Source organism: Petaurus breviceps, unplaced genomic scaffold (genome assembly GCF_028583685.1).
Source record: "Petaurus breviceps papuanus isolate PSGF00001 unplaced genomic scaffold, PetGlider_PUasm1.0 90537, whole genome shotgun sequence".
Taxonomy (NCBI): Eukaryota; Metazoa; Chordata; class Mammalia; order Diprotodontia; family Petauridae; genus Petaurus; species Petaurus breviceps.
Window position 1 is genome coordinate 770264 of NW_027187271.1, and position 10875 is coordinate 781138.

Here is a 10875-nt window from a genome sequence, read left to right on the forward strand (position 1 = left end):
AGTGACTCTTCAGATACAGGGCAGGAGTCCTGGCTCCAGTCCAGGCTGATATCTTTGGACTGCACCTATATAACCTGAACAGACTTTGACCAGGGCCTTCTTCCCCCATGCCTGCTATCCCCAAGATGGCTGATCATAACCCCTGAATCCCCTCCAAGCCCCCTTGAGAAAAGAACATTCAGCCTCTTGGATCCTACCCCATGGTCCTTAACAAGAAAGGGTCCAAAAAAAAATTTTTAAAAACACAGAAAAAAATTTTTTAGTTCCATATTCTCTTCCTCTTTTCCATCCCTCCCTGAGATGGTAAACAACTTGATATAGGTTATACATGACACGTATATTTAGTAGATGAAGATCCAGCAAAGGATTCTGGAAAAGAATAGAGCTGTAGAAAGAAAAGATTATAAACAATTGAAAAGAAGTCCACATTGTGACTTTCCCTATCGTGTTTTCAATATATCTCTGATCAGCATAAGAAATTAAGTGGGAGTTTTGTGGAAGCTGTAGATGACACAGGAAGGCCAATTGATGACACAGAAAAACTTTAGAAATTCAGAAATGCATAAAATATATGTATAGCATTGAACATATTTTATCTTTTAATACTGTATATACCTCATAAAAGAAAAAAAATCAGATTTCTTCTCTGGAATGAAGGGCCAACAAGTTTTACATGGATTTTCCAGATCACCGAGGCTCCACACCCCTAACCCCTGGGATTTGGGATACCTGAATTCTCTCTCATACTGCCACCTTCTGGTAGATTAAGGCTTCTTTTCCTAAGGGCCTTGAGGACTTGGAAAGCACTAGTTGAGGGTCTGGATTAGATTGTGGTCCATTTGTGACAAGAGGTAGGAAATCACTCCTAAGAAAATCCAAGGCTCAGACTCTCCATCAGGTTTTGGGGAATGCAGTGGATAATGCTAGGCAAAGTCTAAAATAAACAACTGATATTATAAGGAAAGTCCAGGGGCTTTTTGGAATGTTTGGGTTTTTTAGGACCCATATTCCCAACCTGGACATCCTGATGATTCCATTTACTCAGTTACCTACAAGACTAACTTTTTTGAGTAAAGCCCAGAATATACTAAAGTTTTGTGAGACATAAAGCAGACTATCTGGTAGGCTCTTCCTCTTGGGACATAAGATCCTTTGGGGCTCATGTTTTTGAACCCTTTTTCCATAAAAACCAGGATGAATGGAACCTTTGGCAGGAACCAAGGGATAACCAGAAGTCACTATTAGGCCTCTGAAGTTGCAAACACCCTGAAGCAGCCACTAACTATACCATTTCTGAATAGAACTCATTAGACACTTGTTACTACTGAGCAGATAAGGCAAGGTCATACCTTTACCCAATTCTGTCCATCATGAGTTAAGTGATATAAAATAGTACCTCTAAGTAAGAGGGGTAAGGCACAGGAGGACTCTTATTCTTCAATGGGAATGGTACATTCACGATCATGCTTGCTTGGGTCCCTGAGGGTGTTAATACCTCACACAAACAGGTTATGACTCCAACAGAGACAGGCCTTCAATTTAATCCCTGATGGCCTACCTCTTCAGAAAGCCCAATGAACGCCCAAAAACCAGGACCTGGCTCCTGAATAATGCCATTTCCCCCTGGCTACTGATATTTCCATGTACTAATAGTCATGGGTAATTGGACCTCAGCAGCAATTCATCCATGATATCTTGTGGTATGGGGGTCCTGACAAGTATTCCCAATGGGCTGAGCTGAGTCCTATGGCTGATATGTAAGAGAGCGTTGAGGGACAGAGTTTAAGAGATCTTCATCTACACTAATTTCTGCATGGTAGTGATGGACCTTTTAGCCTGGACAGAATAGGACTAGACAGTAAAAGGCTGTGTTCTTTGTTGTCAAGACTAATGATGGAAAAATGTTCTTCCCTCATACTTTGGTTTATGGGGCCATATTTGCCTGGATGACCACTGATATCCTACTCTGCCCTTCAAATTTTACTAGCAGACCTGTATGACTGTGTGGTGGGGAGAGCTATATCTAAAAACTGATGTTATTTGAGTGGGACTCTACCCAGAAGACCAGACCAATTTGCTCTTTCAGAACATGAATGGGGGGTGGGGGGAGGGAAACCTTTACGGAACCCTATTGAGGGTAACAGATAGAATGGGAACTCATCTTTATGGAACCAAGTATGCAGGACTCTCTTAGCCGTCTAAAAAGGGAAAGAAAAGGGGTGGCTAGGTGGTGCAGTGAATAGAGCACCAGCCCTGGAGTCAGGAGGACCTGAGTTCAAAACCGGCCTCAGACACTTGACACACTTACCAACCATGTGACTTTGGGCAAGTCACTTAACCCCAATTGTTCTCCAAAAAGCAAGATAATGATGATAATAATAATAACAATAATAATAATAATAATGGAAAGAAAGCAGTCTTCATTTGGAGCCTCAAATGTACAAAAATGTTTATAGCAGCTCTTTTTGTGGTGGCAAAGAATTGGAAATTAAGGGGGTGCCCATCAATTGGGGAATGGCTGAACAAGTTGTGGTATATGCATGTTATGGAATACTATTGTGCTATAAGAAATGAGGAGCAGATGGTCTTCATATTTACCTGGAGAGGCTTATATGAACTGATGCTGAGTGAGAAGAGCAGAACCAGGAGAAATCTGTACACAATTACAGACCCAATGTATGTGTGATGACCAACTCTGATAGACTGAATTCTTCTCAGCAATGCAGTGATATAAGTCAATCCCAAAAGACTCATGATGGAGAGAAATGTGTGCATCCAGAGAAAGAACTAGAAAGAACTGAGTCTATATCCAGATGGAAGCAAAATACCTGATCTTTTTCCTTTTCTTGTTTGGTTTTATGTCCTCTTTACCATTTTTCATTCCATCTGATACAATCCGTCTTTATAACCTGACTAATGTATAATGTGAAAGTATTTACAAATCCTATACTTGACTATATGCCGCCATGGGGGAGGGGAGGGGGACAAAATGTGAAACTCAAGAAATTGTGGAATTGAATCCTGTAAACTAAAAGGAAACAAATTAAAAAAAAAAAAAAGAAAGTGGATAGAGAGGTTATCTTCCAAAACTATTTGAGGGCCCAGAAGAGTCAAGAGCAAATACTGGAGGGGGGCATGTTATGGTGAATTGCACCAATAAGATTTAAATGATAAAAGTCACTATTAGCAGGAGTGCAATGGGATTGCTGTCTGTTGTGACTGTTGCTCAGTCCTTCAGTCATGTCTCACTCTTCATGACCCTATGGACCAACTGTCCATGGTGCTTTTTTGGCAAAGATACTGGAGTGGTTTGCCATTTCTTTCTCCAGAGTAAAGGGATATGGCTTTGAAAATATACAAATGCTTTCTTCCCATTGAACCCAGAATAGAAAGTTATATATTGCACATTAGTTATTGGAAAACAGACCGTTATAGGTGAGAAGTGAGGTCTACACAATGAGGTGTGGCCATTTTGATAGTTTGTTTTGCTTAACTGGTTTTCTTTCTTACAAAGGAGGGCTCTGGGGATGGGAAGTATTACTGAGAAATGGTATATTAACCGAGAAATATCAACAAAATGTTTTTTAACCCTCCCCTCTCTCCTAATACTCCTAGACCTCAGCTGGAGGTGTTGGCAGATTCACTGAAGCTGGGGACTGGAAAGCACAGTCTTACCACAGGAGTCCATTAACTCCTGCTTGGTAGGTGATATAAAGATCCTTATATTGTCAATGGCCTTTAAAAGGTGGTAGTAGCTGGATTTGTCTGTCCTCCCACCTTCTTGCCCTACCTTCTTGAGCTGAGGGATATTCTTAGGCCAGCAGATAGTCTTACATGAATGATGGCTACTGGCCCTTCCACAGGCCCCATCAATTTGGAAGGTCATTCTTGGAGATGTCCTTATGGCCTAGACCCCAGTGCAGGGGGTTCTGGATCATCACAGGCCCAATGGCTTAAGGAGTATAGTCAAGGCCTGGGCTTTCCTTCATTGAGCATTCCTTTTACTTCCCCACAAGGAGAAGGCTCAGAAGGGGTGGAATCACTGGTTCCTTTAAGTCCTGGGGGCCTCTATGAGAGTATGGTTCAGGGTTGCTAAACTTCCCATTAGCCACAGAGGGCTCAGAAGGCTAGGTGATTCAGTGGGGCTCCCCACACTCCTCATGACTACTGGACACTGGATCATCCACCTCCCAGAGGTGTCCTCAACAAATCTATGCCACCCAAGGAAGGAAAAGGGCTCTCTAGTCCAGGAGCTTCTTGATTCCTGCTGCAGGAAGACCTAATCAATAATGAACTGGTTTACCCTCTCAGGCCCTTCCTTGTTTTTGTCCCCTGCATGGAGCCACCCAGACCCTGGGGTTCCCTGCCGTCCCAGGGGTTCCAGTTGTCCTAGGAAATGACTCATGTCCTTCTCTACTGACAAGTCTCTTTTCCCCCAGGATGGTTAAGACAATTACTTTCTAGAAAGGGTTTGGAGGACCAAGGAATGGAATTGTTGGACCTTACCTTCTAATAATATAGGGAGGTCAAATTTTTTCTTCATAACTATGGTGATGAATTTGTTTTTATTTTTAAATTTACATTTTTACAAGCTTTTATTTTTCTCCTTCCAATAAGAGTAAAAAACCTAAAGTCTCCATAACAAATTTTTGCTGTTCAGTCATTTTCAGTCATGTTCCGACTCCTTGTGACCCCCCATAGGATTTTCTTGGTAAAGATACTAGAGAGGCTTATCATTTTCTTCTCTAGATCATTTTACAAATGAGGAAACCAAGATAAACAAGGTTAAGTGACTTGCCCAGGATCATAGCTAGTAAGTGTGTGAGGCTGAATTTGAACTCAGGTCTTTCCGACCCCTGGTCCCATGCTTTATCAACAGTGCCACTTCGATACCCTCATAACAAACATACTCTATCAAATAAAACTAATTTCTACATTAGCCATGTCAAAAAAATCTATGTCTTACTCTTAATTTTAAGTCTATTAACTCCCTGGCAGTGGGTAATCGTGGTTCATTTACGGTCCTATACAAGAGTTGCTGGTCATCCCATGATCAGAGTTCTAAAGGCTTTCACAGTTGTTTTTCTTCATAAAGTTGTGGATTGTATAAACTATTCTTCTAGTTCTGCACACTTTGCTTCTGTATTAGCTCACAAATGTCCTCTAAAACTGTCTCTGTTTTGTCATTTCTTGTGGCACAATATTCCATTATTTTCATAAACATTTTGTTTAGCCATTTTCTACCAGGAGGAAACCCCTATAGAAACTATATATAGCATTATCTGAAATCATAATTGCTTTTTTGAATTCAGCTGAGCATTTTTCTCCAATCCTTCATTTTAATTGTGAATTTAGTTGTGCTTCAAGTGTGTTTCTTGTAAACAATATATTGTTGGACTCTTTTCTAATCCATTTTGCTACCATCTTCTGTTTTATAGGTGAACTCATTCACATTTACAGTTGTGACTTTATTTCCCTACACCCTATCCTCTTGTACTTTATTCTTTGCTCCTATCCTGCTTTACAAATAATAAAGTAGTAAAAGAAAAGGGAATTTGCCTAATCTTATAAGTGAAACAGAAAAAAAAAAACAAAAAAGTGAAAGTCCATTTTCTCTCTATTGCTCTTATCTTCATTCTACTGATTACAGGTTTTTACTTTTCCTTTTAATCTCTACTTCAAGTTCCTCTCTCCAACATGTTTGTTTGTTTACAGGTATTCCCTTACCTATCCTGTCTTCTCTCTTACTTTCTCCTTTCTATCATTCCCTTGTCCCTGCCTCCTCTTACTTCCCTGGTGCATTTAATGTATTCCTATACCAAAATCTGTGTATGTGTGTGTGTGTGTGTGTGGTGAGGGAGAGGGGAAGGAGTGTTCAATCATTCTTTATCTGGTTCAGAAGAAAGCTAGATTCTTGGGATGCTTGTTCCCCCACCCTTTCCTACATGTGGTACCAATTATGTGATGATTTTCCTTCTTTTTTTCCTCCTTTCTTCTCCAGTAGTTGTCTGTCCCTAATATTTTTGTCCTCTCAAGACCATTAAACAGAACACAAACTCTGTCACTTATACTTTTCTCTATGATTATAAATATTATAGGGTTCTGAGAAGACATTTCATTCTTATCCCCCTTTTAACATGTAAACAATTTATTTCCATTCAATTAAATAATGTGTACTTTTCTATGTTTCTCTTGGCTCCTATCTTTTCATTTCCAAATGTCTAATCAGTTCTAGACTTTTGTTTTTTGCTTTTTGGAGGGCAATTGGGATTAAGTGACTTGCCGAGGGTCACATGGCTAGTTTTTGTGTTAAGTATCTGAGGCCAGATCCAAACTCAGGTCCTCAACTACAGGGCCGGTGCTCTATTCACTGCACCACCTAGCCGCCCCAGTTCTAGCCTTTTCTTCAGAAATGCTTGGAAATCCTCTATTCTATTAAAAGTGTCCTCTCCCCTTACAATATACTTGATTTTTCTCAGTAAGTATCCGTGGTTATAAGCCTTTATTTCTTGACTTTTTTTTTTTTTAACATTGTATTCCAAGTTCTCCTCCCATATATAAGGGCAAACTAAGTTTCTTGTGATTCTGACCGTGGCTCCTCCATGCTTGGATTACTTTTATGGCTTCTTGTAGTATTTCTTCTCTGACCTGGATACTCTGGTTTGGGTCATGACATTTCCTGTGATTTTTCATTCTGGGCTTTCTTTCAGGAGTTAACTATTTCTATTTTTACTTTGCTTCTAAGAGATTTGAGCAGTTTTCATTTGTAATGTCTTAAAATATGGTATTCAGACTTAAAAAAAAATCATCTTCAGATAGTCCTTGAACTACCTTCCAGGACAGTTGTTTTTGATATATTTCTTATATTTTTCTTTACTAATCTTTTGGTCTTATTTTAAAATACCTTAACTTACTGAGTCATTGTTTTCTGACCCATCCTAATTTTCAAGGCATTTTGGTCTTGGGTGAAGTTTTCCGCTGCCTGTCCTAAGGAAACCATTTTTTCTTTCCCTCCCAGCTTTTCCATTCTGTATCATTTGTTTCATTTTTTCCCCAGGTATTCCTATAGTCCCTATGTCCAAGACATATTTTTATTCATGACTTTATTTGGCCTTGTGGTATTACTTATCCATGATATCTCTCAAACCAACATATTTCCTCATGGTATTTGGAATTTTTCTTGGGTTGCTCATCTTATCTACTCTACTACCTAGATTTCAGAGCCTGTGCTTGGGTCAGTCTCTACAGATGAAGGGCATGGGCAGGGCCTTCCTGGTGCTGAGTATAGGAGGCCATACTAGGACCCTTCTTCAAATGTATGGAGTCACTTTGGTTCTGGGCTCTGCCTGGAGGCTCTTCTTGCCACAGGACTCTGGGACCTCCTCCTGAAAGCCTCCCCTCCTGCCGGTGCAGCAGGAGCTACTCCCTTGCTGAGCACCCACTACAGGCTTCAGGGACTACTAAAGGTGGATTTTGTCTAGAGCCTTTCTTCTGAGGCTAGGCTTGGGTCACCCTCCTGGAACTCCCTGGGCTTATCTCTTTTGAACTGGGATCCTGTAGCCACAGGCTCCAGGATGGTTCAGGCTGCTGCTGGGCTCAGGCTCAGCAGATTTACTCAATTACTCCGTTGGTTGTGTACCCCATCCTCTCTCAGGGTCCTTAAAGGATTCTGGGGGTCTTTCTGTGGATTCCTGGGCTGTGAAGTCTATAGATGGTTATTTCTTTTTTGAATGACTTTTTAAGCCCTTTTGGGGTCTTTTCAGGAGATCTAGGCTCTTCTATATTCAAATTTCCCTTTCCCCTCTTAATAAATGTTTGCTGCACTTAAGACTTTGAATTTTTTTTAAACAAAGGTAGGCCTAGACTAGGGGTTTCTATCAGTAAATTGAAATCTACTATTTTACCTCTAATCCAATTTCCATCCCACCATTACCAAGTTCCCTTTCCCTCATCTGCTCCTTTTCACAATTTCTGGCCAGGAAGCAATGGGCAATCATTAGCTCTGGTCAAGAATTTTATGAACAAATATTCCAAACAGTTTCTTAGGTTTTGTGAGGATCACAAGATATAGATCGGAAGAAATCACTGGTCTGATCCCCTGATCCTGAGAGAGATACAGGAGACAGTATGTATTACGAAAATCAAACCACCCTCAGACACTTACTAGCTGTGGGGTCCTAGGCAAGTCACTTGACTCTGTTGGCCTCAGTTTCCTTAACTGTAAAATGAGGACAATAACACCTACCTCCCTAGGATTGTTATAAAGATCAAGTGAGGTATTTGTAAAGTGCTTTAGGACAGTGCCTGGCACAAAGTAGTTGCTTAATAAATATTTGTTTCCTGCCTTCCTTTTTTCATTCCCTTCAGACCCTGGGAGATAGTCCAGAACCCTGAGCCCAAGAGCCTTGGGAACAGCCATATCCCACAAACCACCAGAACTGCTTTTAGCCCCAGCCTTTACATCCATCTTTTGGGGAAGCAACTCCTTTGGAGACAGGGACAACCATCTCTACCACCTGCCAACTAACTGCCATACCCAGGGCAGGTAAGCCAGCCTACCTGAAGCATTAAGGCAGGGAGAAACAGGAGGCACCATGTTTTAGGGAAGTCAAGCTATCATCGTCACCACCTTGACCACCATCTCCCTTTAGTTACCGATGAAAACAGTTCAGGACACTGAACCCAAGAGTTTTGGGATTAGAAATGCTTCCAGCCTGGTGCCCTCAATAAGCCCTGTGGAGATGCAGCCTGGAACTGCTCCTGAGGTGCTGCAGACATAAGCTAATGACCCAGAAAAGAAAGTTCTTGACATCAATGCCCTTGGCCCTGTCAAATGTTTCATTATCAGAAAATGATATGGGGTGGCTAGGTGGCGAAGTTAGCAAAGTGCTGTCCCTGGAGTCAGGAGGACCCAAGTTCAGTTCCAGCCTCAGACACTTAACACCCACACAAAAAAATAGCCGTGTAACCTTGGGCAACTTATTTAACCCCAATTGCCCTCCAAAAGGCAAAAACAAAACAAAACAAAAAACTATTTTTTTCAGGGGAAATGATATTAAAGAAGAGGCATTAACATCTGATTTGTCATTGTACCTAAGTAAGAACCATGGGACTTTCCCATCTGACATACGACTAGAACCTTCTATACATGTTGTCTTCTCCAAACTTTCCTGGTTTTCTCATTACTTTTGAGGGTGCTACCAACCTCCCAGTTCAGGATGGAGATCAAGGTGTAATCAGACTCACTTACCTCACTCCCCGTGTCTAATTTGTTGACATTGTGACACTATCACCAACTTGGTGAAGGCTCCCATCACTTCACACACAGACTGCTACAAGTGGACCTGCTTGCTACAAGTCTCTTGACTCCCCAGTCCATCTTTTGTGATAGACCTCAATTTATTTTGTACTGGTACCATCTCCTCTTGTCCAACATGAGGAACCCATCCATCAGCCCCCTGCTGATATATCATTTCTGGTCCTCAAAAGCTAGGTCTATCAACCAATGGGATTTTGTATTTTATTTTGCGTTTCCTGAGTGTCTGGGTATCAAACTATAAAAACAAGGTCCTGGGGACCAGGGGGTATCTCAGTCAAGGGGGTGGGGCCACTGCACTGGGCTGCAGGCAACCCCAGACATCCATGTTCCCCCTCTCTGGGGAGGAAGATCTGAGATCCACAGACTCTTTCATAAAATGCTATTGGCTTGGAGCTCTGCCTCAATGGTTTTTCTTGTAGATTGGACAATTTTGGTCCTCCCAGTTTCACTCAGTTGCCAAAGTGATATTCCTAAATCACAGGTTAGCCTCCACTACTGCATAAAGACCAGTGGCTCCTTGTCACCTCACAGATCAATTATAAAATCTTTTGTTTGCCTTTTAAAGCACTTCATAATCTGCTCTCCCTCATCCTTTCCAGTTTTCTTATACTTTATCCCCCGCTCCCCCCCAATTCACTTTAATCTAGTGACACTCGTCTCCTTGCTATTCCTTCAAGTACATTCTGGGTATTTTCACTGGCTGTACCCCATATCTAGAATATTCTTCCTCCACTGGCTCCTAACTTCCTTTAAGTCCAAGCTAAAATCCCATTTTCTCAACTTTTAAAGACATTAAAGTCTGAATGTTTTCTCCCCTATTAGACTGTAAGCTCTTTGAGGGCAAGGACTGCCTTCTGCCTTTCTTTGTGCCCCTACCACAGTACCTGGTATATAGTGAGTACTTGATATTTACTAACAATAGAATGTAAGCTCTTTGGGAATAGTAACAGTTTTTTCTATTTGTATCCCTAGTGCTTAGCAAAGAGTAACATATTTATTCATTCATTCATTGAGGGTACACTGAAGATGAAGACTCCCTTCTAACAGTTTTTCTGTAACCTTGTTAAAAGTCACATCAATACCTTGCTAAATACATGCATTCACAAATATTTAACGAGCACTTCCTCAGTATTAGGGATAGGAAGAAAGGACCTTGGAGGTCTTTTTGTAGGTGAAGAGACTGAGGCCCAATAAAGTTACTGGCTTGCTAAAAGTTACACAGGCAGGAAGTGAAAGAGGCGTCACCCTGCCAATGGAGATTAGGCTTTCTAAACCTTTGGCCAGGCTCAGAGAAACTCTGCAATTGTTCTAACTTTTGACATGCCCAGACTGTATCCCTATGACACTTGAGATATAGAGTAGAAAGGCACCCTAGAGGTCATCTAGTCCCTAATCCAACCCACCATGTGTGAGCAGACAGACACACACATACTTACTTGTCTTCAAGGACCATCTTCCTTCTAGATCTACTGACTCCTGGCCAGTTACCAACAATAATCTGGATGTTCCTGTAGCAGCAAGCACCCCAGTGTCCCCAAGGTGCCTGCTCACACAGG